Raw genomic sequence first — 19,420 nt, 5'->3', positions numbered from 1 at the left:
ACGTGGTACACCTGAGAATACAGTGATGACCAATTGCATCCTCAGTCCCCAGATGGTAGTTATGTTCTCCACCATGTAAGAATTATCAAATGTATAATTTCTTATGACAGGTTACCAGGAACAGAGCAATGTTGCACTCCTTACAACCTCAAAAACAGCTGTACACTGCAGCTTCCAGGCCCCTTCAGACAGTTTTCTTGGACTGGAGGAAGACTTGCTGGGGGAGAGGGGGAGTACTGAGCCTAAGGGGACCCATGTGCTCACAACCTTCATAGAGGAGAGCACAGAGCAGCACAGTAACCTCCACAGCGGGCTCCGGCGGGTTCAAGGCATAATGTGACTCTGACTCCTCCCTTCCGCAATACCCAAATTAGGTCCTGGGCTATCTGACTGTGTACAGAGCCTCATTTATTCTTGGAGTCAACCCTGAAATGTAGACATGTCACACCTTGTTAACAGATGTGAAAACCAGGGCTCAGAAACAGTTTCTGGACAGAGGTCATTTGGATTTTAAGTGGCAGAGTCACATTTGAAACTAGGTCTCTGTGGCCAGAAACTGCTGATTATCACCATGAGGGACAGGAGGCAGACCCTCCTTAGTGGGAGCCTATGGTTCCCTTTTCTTTCCGTCACACACACACACACACACACACACACACACACACACACACACACACACCCATTGAGGGTGGGGCGGATCAGCCTTGCCCCTCTCTGGTATGTCTATAAAGTTAATCAGTACTGATTCTTTCTGGTGGTCCTTTAATTAGCCCGAGCCTCCAGTAAATGCCCGATTACAGATTCCAATAATTGTTTTAGTCCCTCTAAGCATCCCTTTCCATTCACTGACATCTGAATAGTGGCCAGTGGGGCACAGGGTGGAGGAATAGAGAGCCCTGAGCCACAAATGGCTAGGCGATATGAAGGACTGTCCCATTCCATCAAGTAAGTAATAGATTCTTCCTTGTGTCCCTCAGGGCTCCACAGCGTGCTTTGTTCTGCCAGGGTGTATAGGTGTCCTCTGTTCACTTCAGGCTTAATCTGTAGGGTGTGACACTAATTACTAGGTGAGAATAGCCGATTGCAAGAAAACATAACCAGCTACTGAATTCCTACATTCCACTGAGATGACGTGCAATATAAGCAAGAGGATACCATGTGTTATGCACAGCGCTGGGCAGGGTAGAATAAGGAAGATAAGGAGGACATTCTTCTTGATCCCAAGAGGTAGAAAATGAATATGCTTCCAAGACACTGTGGGGCAGAACGACGTGATACAGCTGTGCCTTGTGTCTTCTTCATATTCCTACTAGCTAAGTTGGGTGGTATAGGAGAAAAAAATCATGGTTAACACACAGTCTGGAACCTAAAAATTTATGTCTCATACACCTTCCAGCACCACTGTCAGATCCTGCTTTTACAGAATCTGTGATGTGGTACAGCCTTGTACATGGTTGGCTGAATGTCTCACACATGAGAGGATGAGTATACCATGACTTTAACTTTATAAGAAGTCAATCCAAGTTGCTTGCCATTTAACCCTCTGGAAAGGGCCTCTCTGTCTCTCTGTCTGTTTATCTGTTTGTCTCTCTGTCTCTCTCTGTCTCTGTCTCTGTCTCTCTCTCTCTCTCTCACACACACACACACACCTTATCTGTCTCTGCCTCTCCTCTTCTCTCCTCTCCCCTCCCCTCCCCTCCCCTCCTCTCCTCTCTTCTCCCCTCCTTTTCTCTTCCCTCTTCTCCTCTCTTCTCCTTTCCTCTTCTCTCCCCTCCTCTCTCTCGCCCCAGGGTGAGAGGGGTTATGAGACAGGCAGATGAGTCTTTTGAGAGGCTCTATTACAGTGCTTGGAGCAAATGATCAATGGTTCTAATTTAGCTCCTGGGTTGAACAGGGGTGATCCCATGGTTTGGATGTGAAATGTCCTCATTGGTTCATGTTTTTCAGCATTTGGTTCCCAGATGGAAACTCTATTTGAAGCATTTACTGAACCCTTAGAAGGTGGAAACTTAACTGGAAGAAGTTGGTCACTGTGAGGCAGGCCTTACAAGTGATTGCCTGGCCTCCTTCCAGCCTGAATTTTCTCAGTGTTTCTTGTTCTGCTGAGATGTAGGCAAATCACCTCCCCATAGACTGGAGCCACTGTCCCCATGAGGAAGCCATTAGTCCGAATAAACCCTCCCTTAAGCAATTTCTGTTACTTGTTTTAACCACAGTGGCAAGAAAAGAAACCAATCCAGTGAGCGGCATCTAATATCAAACCAGCTACTAGAAGTTTGGAGGAGCCCCAAACCCGGGTGCTGCCCCCATGATGTGCAGCCTTGTGAACTTACGCCATGAAGATCCTTTGTCAAAGAAACAACATGCAGTGTACTTCCCCTGCCCTCCCCCCTCCACCACCCATGGACACTGTCCTCTTCTGCGCATTGAATGCTACCATCTCTACACGACCCACTCTACAGAATCTTCATCCTGCACTTCCAAGACTCGACGATGGTTGGAAGCAAACTTCTGTTTGCAATAAATCATCAATCTGAGGCATTTGATTATAAATGCCGGGAATGACTGTGACAACCATCATAGTCATTCCCAAGGGATGGCTGATTTCCCTTAGAAACAAAGGTTTCTGTTCAACATAGAGTTTCTAGCTCTAAGCATAGAAAAGCCAGTGATCACCTAAGACCCCCTTTTCACCACCCTTCCTGATTTCTGTGTAAACCCAAAGAAGAGAGCTGCACTATTGTGTGGCATAGCAGTGGCAAAGCCACTGTTCAGGGCTGGGAAGACTATCCCTGGGCCCTGGAGACCCTGATGGAAACCTTCTGTTAGTCAGCCACCTCCCTGCTTCTAATTTCTTCATCTGTACAATGATGAGATCTGGGACCCCCTACAGGCAGAAAGAATGCGTGTAGGACAGTCATGGTGTTGATTTTTGTTTTAGTCTCTAAATTTTCCCTCCATTGATGAATCCAAGATAATGGAGGCTGTGAAAAGAACCCGCTAATGAAGAGAATGAGTTCCCAAGATGCCAGGAGCTGTCCCTCACCACACCTGAGCTAACCAGGGAAGGCTTCATGAGGAACAAATGGTCACAGCTAAATCTTTGAGGGCTGCAGCAGGGAGCTGATGCCTCTTCTCTGTACTTGACCCCCAGAGAGCAGGGGGAAGCCCTATGACTCTTAGGGGAAATTGTTTTCAGAGACAATCATAATAAACATTATCAAGCAGAAAAAAAACATTGTTTTAGTTCCTTTCTTATTGGACATGTGCGACTCTGTGGAGGACAGTGCCGTGTGTTTTTCATAGAGACAGAACAGGATTCTTCGGTCCCAAACCTTTATTGGCTTACTTGAAGCAACACGACCAGGTCTCAACCTCAGAGATCAGAGAAGCGGGAGTGGACATTTGTCTTGAGAAATATCTGATCAGAAAATGTCATGTTCCCACATGTGCGGAGAGGTGGGAAGGCGGGTTAGAAACAGCCATGTCTGTGTTTCCTTTCTCAGCATGATTCACCTAAAATTTCCAAGGACTGGCAAACTGCCACCCAACACCTAGGCAGAGAACACGACCCATTCAGCATCGCACTGGGCAGCTAGCCAGGCCCACCCACAAGCAGAGTAGTTCATTCCTGCCTTCTCTTGTGGGTAATTGGAATTCACCCTCTGTAAAACAGCCATGGCCCATCTATGGCCTACACTGTATCAATGGAGGGGAGGGGGTTTGCCTTGTGTCTCTCCTCACTCCACAGAAGTAGCTACCAGAATGGGTATCCTTCAATTTTCCCTCCATACTTTGTCACAAACCCTTAGCTTATTGTCCTGTGCTGTACTGAAAGCTGGGTCCAACACTCTGAGCCACCAACAAGCCTGAGGTGACAGTGTCTTCCCAGATTCCTGGCTCTTCAGGTGCTCAGAGGGCCTTGCTCATACTTAGAGCCTGTGAACTGATGGGTGTCTTTTCCTGTCAGGCAGAGGTGAAGTAACAACTACGTGTCTGAGACTGGGTCCTCTGTAGGGCTCTAAGCTGTAAGTCACAGCCCCTTTTGAGGTTGTTGATTGGATCCTCAAAAGAAACCTGTTTGAGGTATCATATTGAGTGTGGGGTGAACAATAGACCTGTTGGGTTTTTTTTTCACTTCCCCTCAAGAGGGCTTGCATGTAACTAGAAGCTGTCAACAGCCTCACCAGGAATATGCTCTAGAAGAAAAATTGGTGCGTGCGTGCGTGCGTGCGTGTGTGCGTGTGTGCGTGTGTGTGTGTGTGTGTGTGTGTGTATGCTGGTATGTGTGTCCTACTTTAAGGCAAAAGGTTTCATCTGACTTGCAAAACTAGCCTCATTAGCTGTTTAATCATGGCTTTGAACAATACCTGTGCTTTGCATAAACCCGACTCTGGATTTAAGTTTAGCAATAAGGCTGGCGAGACGGCTCAGTGAGCAAAGACTCTTACTGCCTGAGGACTCAAGTCTCACTCCCAGGAATCTCATGGTGGAAGAAGAGATTTGCAAGTTGCTCTCTGATGCCCACATGCCATGCTATGGCATGTGCTTGCCCATACATGTACATGCAATGTAGTAAATTAATTACTTAAATGCTGTAAAGTTAAAGGTCAGCAAGGCTTCTTTTGTGGTGAGCTTCCATGAGGTCCTCAGAGAGAAGCGTAAGAGAGGCTGACATTGCTTGGTCTGTGTCCCCCAGAGGAGGCTAGAGAGTGATCACTATTGTTTTTACCTTCGGGGTCTTAATCAGATGCTCCAGTATCTCTTTCATTGGCTGTCCCCTTGTCATCCTTTATTGAAGCTGCCATTGCTTTAGATAATTGCATTCACTCTCCCCGGGCTCCCCCTTCACGAACCTTCTTGGAAGGCTGAGCTCATGACTCATGCCTCTCTGATACAAAGTGACTCTCTGAATTCATCAATACCTGACACAGGGCTGCCCCTGTCCCCATTAGGCCCTGCATCATTGACTGCTTGGTTAATTTCAGAATTGGGTTTAGGGTCATATGAATTGTTACAAAATCTCTTTTGACATCAGGCTTGTTGGGCTCATCAGTTTATCCAGGATTCGGGAACAGTATCCAGTGTTAAATGCTGCAGTCCTTGGGAATTCCTGGGTTGTAGCTGGGGAAGAAGCATGAACCCTGGAGTTGCTCCGCCCACTTCCCACCAGCATCTCCACTTCTTCCTCACAGGGTCTTGCTATGCACAGGCTTTCCCTGGTGTTCCTGGGCACCTCCTTCTCTCCGAGAAATGTCTGTCCCTCTCTAATTATCCAGAGCAAGGGCTGCTAGAGCACCCTGCCCTGTGTCTGTCATTCTCCCTGGCTCCATTTCCCCTCTGCCTTAGTTGGGATTTCTATTGTTTGTGATAATGTGACCAGAAGCAATTTGGGAGGGAAAGGATTTATTCTGTTTACAACTTGCAGTCCAGTCTGGAAAATAAGACCACAGGCTTGCCCCACAAGCTGAATTGGTGAGGGCATTTTCTCAATCGAGGTTTCCTCTTCTGAAAATAAGTCTAGCTGTGTCACATTGACACTAACTTAGCTGACTCACTGCCCTAAAGGCAAAGCCACAGAAGGCTGTCCCGACCGAGTCAGAACGATATGTACTACAACAAAGACTCCCTTCTCGGTGTGGGCAGCAGCCACAGTGCTTCACTCTCCTCAGCTCTTCTCATGACACAAGAACAACAATCAAAACCTCCATCTTCCTGCCCTTGCACCACCTAATAATGACTCTCATGCATCCTCTCCACAGGAAGAAGGGTCTACTCCATGACCCCAAGCTGCCAATGGAGGCTTTCCCAGGAGCAGCTCTTCTGACCTGGGCCCTTCTACTCTTCCCTTCTAGAACTCATGGGTTGGAAAGAGCCTTAGGGAAAACGCCTGATTTTTGCAAGGACCTGAAAAAAGAATGAATTGGCCCTGCGCTCCAAATTCAGATGCAATGAGCATTTCCCCACTAAAGGAATATCTTGAAAGGAATGTGTGCTGCTTTCTGATATGGAAAATACAGTGCCCTATATTGAAGTACTCACAGATTGACCTAAACCACAGGCCAAAACATATATCCAGTTTTGTTGGCAAAACCAACATTCACAGTGACTAAGCCCAAGCCTCAGTTTTATGTGTATGATTTGAAGACTCTCTGGCAGTGGCGGGATGTGAGGTCAGACATGCCTTTTCCTCGTCTGTGACATCTCTGGAGGAAGAGTCCATCCAGAAAGCTTGGTTTGACTGCCTGACACTCTTCATGCATAACAAGCTTCTAGGAGACGGGTGGTGGTTGTTTTTGTTGCTGTTGTTGTTGTTGTTTGTTGTGTTGTTGTTTGTTGTGTTGTTTGTTGTGTTGTTGTTTGTTGTGTTGTTTGTTGTGTTGTTGTTTGTTGTGTTGTTGTTTGTTGTGTTGTTGTTTGTTGTGTTGTGTTTTCAAGCATCAATTAGATAGTGATACATATGCAGCGGCTCTCAGGCAGGACTCCATAAACTGTAGATAGAAGTTAGTTAAATCTAAGCTCTGAAGGACTGACACACCACCTAAGAGGTTTTACATCTCTGAGGACTACTTTTGTTTCACAAGGTCAATATCGTTCCTCCTCCGAAACCACACTGTCTCTGTATACATTCCTAGGACTGCTCATGTAACTGATCAAATATGTTCCTCCTGCCGTAAGCCTTCCACCCTGTGTGCCAGCGTCCAGTGCCCTGGACACCAGAGTCACCTCCTGCCTCTCCCCAGACATAAAAAATGTATTGCCAGACTTAATAAATAAAAATTCTGCATACTTCATTGCATTTGAGTTTGAGGTGGACAGCCAATAACCACATGGAATACTTTTATTAAAAATTGCTCATCGTTCATCTAACTAAGCTTGACATTCTGCATTTTATCTCTCAAATCACCACAAGTCTTGGTTCTTCCTTCCATAACCCAAGGTCTGGTTTAGAACTGACTATGGCTGCTTGTCCCAGTCAGCAGCTCTCTAGGCAATCCGTCTTCTCTCTTCATCCAGTATATCCAAACCACGCAAACAAGATACCAGATGGCATCAAGGCTGTGCCATCAGATTGGCTGGATGGCAAAAGTCCCTTTGATTTGAGTAGCCTCAGACCCCAGCAAATATGGGCAGCCTCAGAGTGTCCTTTCGTGGTGGGAAAGAATCTCACGGAGAATTAACTCTCCACTTCCCAGGAACGTAAGTCAGTCCAATGCATTTTGGAGCTGAGAGCATCAATGCCCCTGCTCTTCCCCTCTGAGGTGAGGCAGAGATCCAGAAATGGAAATCCTAGCCCTTTGCACACAGGGGGACATCTGCCTACTGAACGTGATGGCTGACACTGATTGCCAACTTGACAAGATTTAGAATCTCTATAGAAACAGACCTCCGGCTGTGTCAGATAGGGATTTTCTAGGCTAATTGAGGTGGAAAGACTCACCCCAAATATGGGTGGCATCATTCCATGGCTTAGGCTCCTGGACTGGATAAAAAGGAGCAATCAGGCTGAGGACTAGCATTTTAGCTCTTTGCTTTATGACCAGCTGCCTCAAGCCTTTACCACAGTGACGTTCCCATACCCTCCAAGTGTGAGCCAAAATAAACCCACCCTTTCTTCATTTCCTTTTTCAGATATTTTGTCACAATAATAAGACAAGCCATTGTCACACCAATCCACCAAGCCAGGAGCTCTGGATGGGTAGGAGCAGTGTTTTGTGCCCCATGGCAGGGGCTGCAATTCTGTCTCCTATCCTTGTCCTGTAGGAAGATGCCCTGAAACCCCCTCCGTAGGTTATCACTGCTCATCTCTCAGAGCTGGCCGTTCTTCCCGGGGTCTCTGTCTCTCCAAGTCCTGACTCTGGAGGACACAGACTCCATAGTCTGTGAGTTTCAAGTGGCATATGAACTTGGGTGTAGCAAAGACGTAGGGGCACGAGGCTGTCAGCTTCCTGTTTCTCCTTCCCTGGGTGATGCTGGATGAACCGGGCAAACTCAGTTTGCTCATTTGTAAAATGGGATTAATGATGCCTAGAGCCGCTGACTAAATTACATGAAATAATGCAGTCAGAGCCTGGTGCTGTGTATGGCATCTCACAAATGTTAACTCCGTTCCCTGGATTTATTACAGCAGTAAAACCTGGGCGATAACACATACCATTGGATAATGTAGTCTGTGTAGTAGCAGCCCTCAGAAGCCCTGTTTCCTCAGGCTGCCTGTAAACCACAGGGAATGGGGTAAGCCTCACTAATTGATTCAATAGCCCAGACCTGCTAAGCTCTGCCTCCTCACCTTGCCTTTCTCTTGCTTTTCAAGAATGTTCTGCAAAGATTGCCAGAGCAAGGCTATCCCACCATACTCTGGAGCAGATCGCACCAGTAATTTGCTGTGATGGATAGAGTGCTTCGGACGGCCTGTGTGATTGTGGTGAGCAGCTGCCAGGGCAGGGAGGCGACTGCACTGAGGAAATTCAGACTCCTGGGGAGTGTGGTGCTGCCCAAGCCACATCGGTCCAAAATTAGACCTTTCCTCCACTCCATCATTACACGAGTAAGCAGTCAGAGCCCTTCCTGAGTACGGACCACAGATCAAAAGTGATTTATAGAAACATCCACATGTGTAGATGGGCGGCAGGGGGGAGGAAGGGAGCCTGGCCCCAGACCAGCAACAGCCTCCTCAGCCACAAGTCTAGCAAAAAACGACTGCTCTCATGCCACGAGGGCAGAGGAGAATTACAGTCTCCTGGGACAAAGGAAGGGGAAGGTCTTTTAGTTCAGTCAATAGAACACTTGCACCACAGATTTTTTTTTTAAAGTTGGCTATGAGGCTCAGTGAATAAAGTGTTTGCAAACAAGTATCGGACCTACAGTTAGCATCCCCGGTTCCCTCATAAATGATAGGCAGGCATGGCGGCCTCCTGTAATCCCAGTACTCAGGAAACAGACAGAATCACTGGGACATGCCAGATGGCTTGAGACTCCAGCATCAGGGAGGGAGCGTTGGGTTCACCAGGAGATCCTGCCTCAATAAATAAAGTGGAGTGTCGTCAAGGAAGACACTTGGCATCAACTTCAGGCCTCTACATATGTGGTCATACATCTGCACACATGTATATACATCCATACATATTTGAACACTCATGTACATATGCACATAAAACACTTCTCTCATACACACACACACACACACACACACACACACACACACACACTCATGCAAGCAAGCAATTTAGCAAGCCAATTTAGCTGCCCGGATCTCCTATGAAAATCCTGATCCAGTAGGCCTAGATTGGACTTGGGTATATATCTGTGCTTCTGACAGGATTCCTCTACAATCATTCTCAAACTGGACTGCATAATTGAGCCACCAGGGAGGCTGTGGAATACAGAAGCTCCTCGGCTGACAATGGGGTCACAACCGATAAACCCACTGTAAGTTGAAAATATCGTATGTTTAAAATCTGTACACTAAGCCTAACTCTGACGCCCTTGCTCAGCAGTACAGCCCATCATAGAGTGGCAGCTGCCCTCCCTGGGGTGCCATGTCTGCTTGGTGGCTGCTGCTGCCGAGTGTCACGTATCAGAACACATACTGCTAGCCTAGGAAACCTTCAGCACAGCACGAACCACGTGTTGATTACGAAACCATTATAGAGTGAAATCCAAAATTAAACCCTTTGAGGCAGGGGAGTATCTGATACTTGGGGTGCATCCTAGATGAATTAAATCAGCCTTGGAGAAACACCCAAGTATACTGGGGCTTCTGAGGTATACCAGTGATGTCAGCGTGCAGTCACGTTTAAGAACCAACGCCGAGGCAGTTTGTAAAACTGGGCAAGTCTGGAAAACACAAATCTAAAGGTAAATATTTGAAAAGAACTCAATTCCTCTTTGATTTGGGGTGGTCCAACTGGTATTGATGACCAAGCTGATTTAGGATGTGGTGCAGTTCCTGAGCAGTAACTCTGGAATCCAGACGACCAGGTCAGAATAAAGATGGTCTGGGTTGTTTGTTTTCCTAGTACAATTGCCTAGAACTCAGGTCTGACTCATCTCTACACTTTGTCTAAGGTTCAAAATGTCACCTGGGGGTCTAGAACCACGACTTGGGAAAATTTATAAAGGGTCAAGTTTTCTGAGACATGGTTGTGTAGGAAGCACGAGTGTGTGTGTGTGGGGGGGTGCTACCAGAAATTCCAAGGAGACCAGATGTGTACAGATAAATGTCTTTGAGATTTTTATTAATAAAAGATATTTAGTTGAAGGGGCGGGGGCTCAACTTAGTGTAGAAAGCTAACCTAGCAGGTGCAATGCCCTGGATTTGGTCCACAGGTGGATGCAGGAGGGTGAAGGTGTTGGTTGATCGGCAACCTGGAATTGCAAATATACTCTGAGATAAGTTTCCAATCTGATATTGACTCCTGAGTTCTTGAGTCCATAGAGCCCCAGGGTCAGATGACTCGGCCAATCAGGCAGACTCTCAAAGCTAGAAAAAGTACACACGCACTCCTCCACCCTCCCACTCCTCCCCTAAGTACCAAAACAGTCAAGCCTGAATCCTGTACTCTGAGAGGTCCCCAGCACCTCAGCTGCTCCTGCAGATTAACAATTTTTGTGGAGCTCCCCCTGGTGTTCATGGTGGGGATAATTTCTGATTAGAAAAGACCTGTGGGTCCTGGGGCCTTTGTGCAGCTCTGGCAGTGTGTGGGGTAAGCAAAGCCTGAGTTTATCTCAGTCAGGGCTTCTCTAAGACACATGAATTTCTCAGCGAGCCTCCCGAATTTTATTTTCAAGCGTGCCAAAGGCAGATTAAATGGCTACATGAATGGGAAAATGCAAGAGGCTTTGAAACAGATGGTTGGCTGTGCGGGCTCAGTGACTTGCCAAGCGCTGGATTGTGTTTCCATGTGAATGAAAATCCCACCGTGGCCGGGTTTTTGTATCATCAACCTATGGATGACAGCGGCTCCCCTGTTCCCCTGGCAGTGGGGCCTGGAGCAGTTACCTGCTATCTCTTCCCTTCCCCATCAGGGCTCAGCTTCTGGCCTCTCTGGATTTTCCTGGGCCCTTTCTCTGAAAGGGAGTGTCATTCTAGACTAATTTCCTGATGGTGTAAATGATTTAGCAGGGATGATGAATATCAATAGAACTGCAGATGGCTTTAAGGCTCCTAATGAATGTGACAGTCGCCAATGCCAAAATTCTTTCCAAACTTGCATTCAGGATGAAAACAAACTTGAATAGGGCCTGCTAAGGGTACTCCTTTAAATATGCATTATGAAAATGTAAAGTCAGAGGTGTTTGCAAAATATAGTACAGCCACGTGTGGCTGTGCGTGGAATACAAAAGAACCAGAGGGTCCCAGGTTCTAATCTCAACTCTGCTATTCAATAGCTGAGTGGCTGTAGACATTCTAAATACTTTTGCAGAGCTTGATGGTAAAATGTAGATGGTACTCACTTCCCCTGGACATTTTGAAAGTAACAAACAAAAAAAATGTAGCATTACCAGCATTCATAGTTCAACATGTAGTTAGTAAGTACCTACTGTGTGTTGTAAAATGTAGATGATATTCATTGCTCCTGGACATTTTGAAAATAGCACAAGAAAATGGAGCATTATCAGCATTCATGGGTCAATGAATAGCTATTATGTACCTACTGTGTGTAAAGGACTCACAAGATGCTGGACATCTGAAGAGCAAACACAGACTGAATGAGCCCTGTCTGTAAGGTCATTTGGCATCTGTCTGTCCTCCTCGGTGTGGCCACTTTGAGGAAATCTCCGGTATAATTGGTGTGGTGGAGGAATGGCAGGTCTTGCCTGTAGGAGGTGCCAGAGATCCGATTTTTACCTAAACTTTGACTACATCCAGGTATTGAATATGCTAAGTACATCACTGCAAACAACGCTGCACTACATTTTACGTCATTGCAATTGACATAAAAAGTGGCCCCTCTGTCATGGCATTCCTCCAAGGTAGAAGATTCTAAGGGGGGAGACCAGTTTCCAGAGCCCTTTGGAAATGTGATTCTTTGCTTTAACGAACAGCAAACAGCTGGCTGGGGCAAAGCACTTGCCTAGCATCTGCTGGGCCCCAGGTTCAATCCAATATCACAAACATTTTATGAAATAAAATAAAGTAGTTACAATCATCAAGTTCTTCTGTAAGTCAGACATGAATCCGAAACCTCGCAATTGTTCTGTATAGCCGGTTTGGTATGATAGCAGTTGGAACCATAAAGCAAGCCCTCCCCACCTTGGTAAAGTGGGCTCCAGGCTGAAGGGCTACTGAGTGACAGATCTGGGGGTTGACGGTGTGTATTATCTAATCCCAAATCTGTACCCTTAACCACTGTGACAGAGATAGGTGTTCTAATTTCTGACTGCATCATAGGAAAGGCTTGAGGGCCAGGAGACTGTAGATCTGGCCTGTCTAACCCATCATGCAAATAGTTAAGACACTGTAAGTTCCAGGACAGAGATTCAGCAGAGAACATCTTGGAAGATTTATTGTATCAACCAAATATCACACAATAATTAGTGGGTAAAGAAACCAGGTTTCTATCTCCCTATCCCATGATGCCTCTGGCCAATATTACACAGTCAGTTGCTATTCTTTCGCATTTCTTTTGCTCTTTTATCCCCATGGAATTGGGCTGGGAAGGATGAGATTTTGGTTATATGAAACTTTAGTCTGGAGCCAAAGGCTGCCGATACAATTGATAGAAAATGGAATCAGGACAACCAGTTAGCTCAAGTTCTCTGGCTAGGATTCTAAAAACTGGCTTCCCTCCTTAAGTAGTAATACTTCACTCCTCGGTTTCTACTTAATGTTGGTCATGTGACGATGCATATATCCTGGAGAAAGTCCCATCTTTCCACATTCCATGGGAGGAATTTGTGTCCCTTCTTCATTTGGGCGATCTGTAATGACAAACTTCTATCTAATTTAACCAGTTCATGCATCTGGATTTATAGACTTATTATAAGTCCATGAATCTATTTCCCTGACTGAAATGTGTGAAGCCCTTACCGAACCATCATAATGTATGGTAATGTGTGTCGATTACTCAATGCACGTTCCTGGGGCTGTGGAGAGAGTTCAGTGGGTAAGAATATTCTTCTGTACCAGCATGATAACCTGAGTTCAGAACCTCAGCTCAGACCTAAAAAGACAGGTGTTCCTCCCACACCTCTAACCTCAGAACTGTGAGGGATGGAGGTAAGAGGATAAGAGGTTTGATGGCAGCCCCAAACACCGAGAGATGCTGCCCCAAGAAATATGCTGGAGACATCCAGAGGACTCTTCTGACTTCTGTGCCCATATATGGACAAGCATTCTTGCACATATTTGTACATACATACCACACACATAGGGAGGACATGTATGTATAAATAAGAGGGTAAATAAATGTTGGTTTCCGGGCTCCAGCCCATGTTCTGGTTCTACAAACCTGAGTAGGAGTCTTGAATCTTCCTTTGGTGGAAGCAACTGTGGGGGTGAGGCAGAGTGGGCAGCCCAAGGTAACACTGAGTTCTCATCCTCCTGCCTCAGCCTCTCTGCTGCTGGGATTGCAGGCATACACATGGATGTGCACTGCCTATGACAGTTACCCGCTGGCCTCTCATATTAGAGGCCATACTTCGAGATGCTCAGACCTGTAGCATATTTTAATTCTTCTGATTCCTTTGTGAATACTAAGATCTTGGTGTCTGCTGATTAGAAATTAAACCGCCTTATCCTCTCCTGCAAATTTAGACTGTTTAGAAACATTTATAATGACTTCAGTCTGGGCTTATTTTAGCAGAGTTGATTCCAAGCCATTTGTCTCAGACCTGTTTGTAATTTTTGTTTATTGAAGGATTCAAAAATACTGTATGAACCGATAAGCTGCTTAATCAGCAATCTAGATGGAAAAGGCATCAGCAATATTTCATAAACATTCTGCATTAACTGTGAAGAAACAGATGGAAAGGTAGACGGTAAAATAATAAGCCATTTGTGGCTACTTCTAACAACCAAAAAAGACAAGGCTTAAAAGAAAACATCGCACGTCCTTTGATATGCAGGGCTTCTAATATTTGCAGTGTCAAAATAACTGATTAGAAAGATTCATAGAACCCAAATTCAAAGGAGACCCAACAGTCACTTCTGCAATAATGAGGCCTCCCAAGCACAATATTGGTGGCAGAAATTGGAACCTAATGGAGCTTAGGAAATCTAGGCTATGCCCTAGACTTCTTGTGTCAGATTTTGTGACAGTCATTATTTTACATTTATACCAAAGTTTTTAAAAAATGAGGGAAATGATAGGAAATGTAAGTTTCTCTATTATCTGCGGACAGTTTGTCAAACAAAAAAAGTTAACAGAAGCAGTGATTTGCCTTCTAAATCATTACAGAGCATCAGACAAGAAATTTACCAATTATTATATGGTCTCCTGGTGTCAATGGACTGCTGCAGGGTTTTGCCTATTATTTGTAAGAAAGTCTACCAGGGAATTCATTTGTCAGGTGACTTCATATGCAAGTTATTTTATACCCGAAAAGAAAACTCATGGATTAGTTTGCATGAAAGTAGATTTGGATTCTAGTAGGGAGAGTGAAGAACAGTGTCACAAGCTGTAGGCCAGTCTGGACCACAGAGTAGAAGCCCTGACTTATAAAAGCAAACTAGCATCAGATTTCATTGCACAGGTCTTTAGTCCTAGCCCTCGAGAAGTAGAGTCAATTGAATTGTGAGCTGTGAGCTCAAGGCCTGCCTGGTCGACACTGAGTTTCAGGCCAGTCAGAGCTACATGCCAGACTCAAAAGCCATGTCCTAGACCCACAAGTCTGGGACAGCCTATTGTGGAATACAAGGTACTATAAGGAAAGAATTTACAACTTTTCCTTCCCCACATGCCAGAACTAGAATCTCACAGAACATGGAGGCTGCAGAAACCACTGGCTCCCTCCCACACTCAATGTAAGGAGTGCCCGCCAGAGCCTCAAGGATCCTAGACCTCCATCGTTCAATGCAGCCTCGCTGTACCAGCAGCACATCCCATTAAGTATTCTTTTCATTTCTTATTTTCCACTGTGAGGTTTCCACTCTTGCATATACCTCTCACGATAGTTTTGTTTTCATTTGTGTATCTATTACTCAATTAGGTCTCAGGTCCATTGTTGGTGTCTAGCTACTCAGTTCACATAAAGCATGTTACATCTTTCATATTTCTCCTCATATTCCCATGTATTGTCTTCTTTCTCTCATCCTTATGCCCTCCTCCTTTTCTTCTGAATTGTCATCTTCCGGAGACTGAATACTCTCTAAAGTTTGAGAACCCTAACAGCATCCCAACTGTTCCCTACAGCTACTTTACTCGCCCTATTTTTTTCTTTTAAAAGTTGATCCAATACTTAATCTTCATCCTTATCCTCTTTACATCCCTCCCAGTCCTAATCATATTAACTACAAGCTGAACAACCTATACATTATTCTTGGTCATTAATCCTCCAGGAATTATTGAAGTCAAAGGGACCACTGTTAATAACTGACTTATATGACCTTCTGCACACTGGTAATAACAAGCAGCTATGCCTGATCTCTCAGTGAGCATCCTATTCAGGGAATAATATGGAGTTTACACTAGGCACCCTGAGCCCTTGGACTGCAGAATTATTTTCTCCATTATACACTGAGCTCTACCATTTCCAAGTCCCAATTATAAGACCGTGAATATATCAATTGAAATATTATAGCTGATTAATTTTCTAAAAAGCAATGAAATTGCACTAAGTACACGTGAAGCTCCCAACTCTTCCAAAATGTCTTAACCCTGAAGGACTGGCATCTGCTGAGCGTTAGTTAGATGAAGCCATAGATGAAGAACCAAAGTCAAAGATTATGACTATGTTCAGAGAATATAATGAAGAAAATAAGCTACCAATCAAGGATGAAAATAGCCATAGCATAATAAAAAAGTACATTTAGTCCAATTTCCAAAGTCCCCATAGTCTATAGCAGTATCAGCAATGTTAAAAGTCCAAAGTTCAAAGTCACTTCTGAGATCCATCCAATCATTCAACTGTAATTCCCAAAGCAAGACAGGAAACCAGTTGGGCAAACTCCAAACTCCGCATCTCCATGTCTAATGTCAAAGCAGTTTTCAGATCTCCAACTCCTTTTTCATCTCTGTTGATGGCAACAAACTTCTTTTCCTGGGTTGGTTCCACTCCCTGTTAGCAGCTTTCCTCAGCAGATAGCCCATGGCTCTGGCTTCTCAAACATCTTGGGCTCTACAAGGCAACTTCAATGTTACAGCTTTTTCTTTTAATATCTGGGATCAACAAATGGTCTTCTAGAATCCTCCAAAGGGCTGGTGTTACTTCTTCAGCTCTGCCCTCAGTAGCATTCTAAGTTCAGGTTGATCTACCCTGCTACCACTGATGTTCTTGGCGATCATCCCATGGTACTGAAATCTCCAATACACCGGGGTCTTCCACTGCAGCTAGACTTCACCAATAGCCTTTTATAGGCTCTCTTCATGGTGCCAAGCCTCAATTCCTTTGCATGACCCCTTCAGTCCTGAGCCATCAATTGCAACTGAGGCTGTACCTTCACCAATGGCCTTCCATGGCCTCTCACAGTGCCAAGTCTCAGCTGTTCTTCATGACCCCTTCATGCCTTCTAAACCAGTACCACCTGGGTGACTTTTACACATAACCAAGTCCAGCTGCAGCACAAGGTACACTCTTGGCTATCTCTGGAACACAGCTTCTTTGTGCTCTCAGAAAATACCTCCTAAAAGATTTCACCCTGGTGATGCTGGTCTTTCTTAATCACAACTGATTTCTTAGCTCCAGCTAACCAGCATGGATTTTCCCAGTAATCCCTTCTATTCTGGATTCTAAAGCCAGAGTCATATGACCAAAACTGCCAAGTTGTGCTGCTTGCTGGGCCTAGAACATGGCCCCTTTGTTCTATCACATTATCACCAGCTTTCTGTTTTCCAGCTCCTTCACTGCCTAAGTTTGGATGTCCTGGAACTTGCTCTGTAGACTGACTTTCCACTCAGAGATCGGCATGCCTGTCTCCTAAACACTGGGATTAAGTTTTTCTTCACCTAGAACGTGCTCTGTTCTAGGCTGGTCTTGAACTCTGAGATCTGCTTGTCTTTGCCTCCTGAGAATAAAGGCGTGTAGCACCATTTCTGGACCTAAATTTAGCTGGGTAGGATCTTGCCCCAAGACCCTTACTTCCTTAATTCAATTTAATGTCCTTGAACATAGGACTTAGCGCCACTTCACTTCCTGATATATATATATATATATATATATATATATATATATATATATATATACAGATATATATCTGTGTGTGTATGTGTGTGTACATATATACATGTATATATATACATATATACATACATATATATAAAACAAAATGTATATATAATATAAAACAAAAGCATGGTCAGGCCTATCACAGCATTATTCCACTCCTGGTACCAACTTCTGTCTTAATTGGGGCTTTACATATATATATATATATATATATATATATATATATATATATATATATATATATATTTGAACCATATGTTTTATACTTTTCCTTTCTCAGTTTGCTACACTTATTTAAAGTGCTCTTCATGAGACCTAACCAGAGAACAAAGTGTATGATAGGTGTTTCTGAGACTTCCTTTGTCAATGCAATTAGTCTGAGTCTTCTCACCTTAGCATCAGGCAGATTCTTCAGACTAGGGTAAAAAGCAGCCATGTTCTTCACCAAAATACCACAAAATCAGTCTCTACACCACATACTGAAATTCTTCTCCTCTGAAACCTCTTGGTACAGGTCTGCACCATTCAAATCACTCATAGCAGCAAAGTCTTCCATATTCCTAGTAGTTTGGGTCCTTAAGTATCAACCTAAAACATTCTGTGACCTTCCTAATCCAACGTCCCCAAATCCACATTCTTCCAAACAAAAGCTTGGTCAGGCCTGTCACAGCATTGTTGCACTCCTGGTACCAACTTCTGTCTTAGTTGGGGCTTTACTACTATGAAGAAACACTATAACCAAGGCAACTCTTGTAAGGACATTTAATTGGGGCTGGCTTACAGGTTCAGCAGTTCAGTCCATTATCATCAAGAAAGCAGCATAGTAACATCCAGGCAGGCATGGTGCAGGCAGAGCTCTACACCTTCATCTGAAAGCTGCTAGCAGTATACAGGCTTCCAAGCATCTAGGATGAGGGTCTTAAAGCCTACACCCACAGTGACCTACTCCAATAGGGCCACACCTTCTAATAGCTCCACTCCCTGGGCCAAGCATATATAAACCAACAGAGCCATAATAATAAAAAGCATGGTTCTAGCATAAAAGCAGACATGCACAGTGATGGGACAATATAGAGCACTCAGATAAAAACCACACACTTCAGTCATTGTCTTCTCCTCCTCCTCCTCCTCCTCCTCCTCCCCCTCCTCCTCCTCCTCCTCCTCCTCCCCCTCCTCCTCCTCCTCCTCCTTCTTCTTCTTCTTTTTGACAAAAATGACAAGAATACAAATTGGAGAAAAGACAGCATCTTTAACAAAATCCTGGAGAAATTAGGCACCTACATATAGAACAATGAATCTGGGTCATTATCTCTCACTCAGTACAAAATTCAACTCCAAATGGATCAAGGACTTCAACACAAGAACCAAAACTACTAGAAGAAAATGTAGGAAGCACTTCAAGTATACGTCAAGACACAAGAATAGGTAAAAGCTTTTATAATAGGACTCTGGTTGCTCAGAAAGTAAGGCCAGTACTGGAAAAATGGGAACACGTGAAATTAAAAAGCTTCTGTGAAGCAAATGAAACTATCAAGCAAATGAATAGATAGCCTACAAAATGGAATGTAATTTTTGTCAGCTATACTCCATCATGGGATTAGTATGTAGAACATACCAAGAACACAGGAAAGCCAACATCACGAAAACAATCAATAAATGGGCTTTGACATTGCTTTAAAAACACAAATAGCTAATAAATATTTGAAAAAAATGTTCTATCTCATTAGCTGCTGTAAATGCAAATTAAAACCACTGTGAGATTTCATTGCCTCTTAGCTAGAACAGCTACCATCAAATGATAACAAATGCTGGCATGAGAAACATTTATACAGAAGTCATTTTGGAAGCTTACTGAAAAGCTAAAAATTAAAGCTGCCATATGACTTAGTTATACTACTCCTGGGCATATACCAAAGGGACACCATATCCTGCTATGGACATTCTTACACATCCATGTTTACCAATGCTCTATTACCAGTATCTAAAAAACAGAATCAGCCTGAATGTCATTCATGATGAATGGATAATACAAATGTGGCACATATACACAATGCAATCTTTGGCCATAAAGTGAAATTTTGAACTGTATAGA

This window comes from Rattus norvegicus, chromosome 2 (assembly GCF_036323735.1).
Source record: "Rattus norvegicus strain BN/NHsdMcwi chromosome 2, GRCr8, whole genome shotgun sequence".
Taxonomy (NCBI): domain Eukaryota; kingdom Metazoa; phylum Chordata; class Mammalia; order Rodentia; family Muridae; genus Rattus; species Rattus norvegicus.
This window is presented reverse-complemented; position numbering follows the sequence as displayed.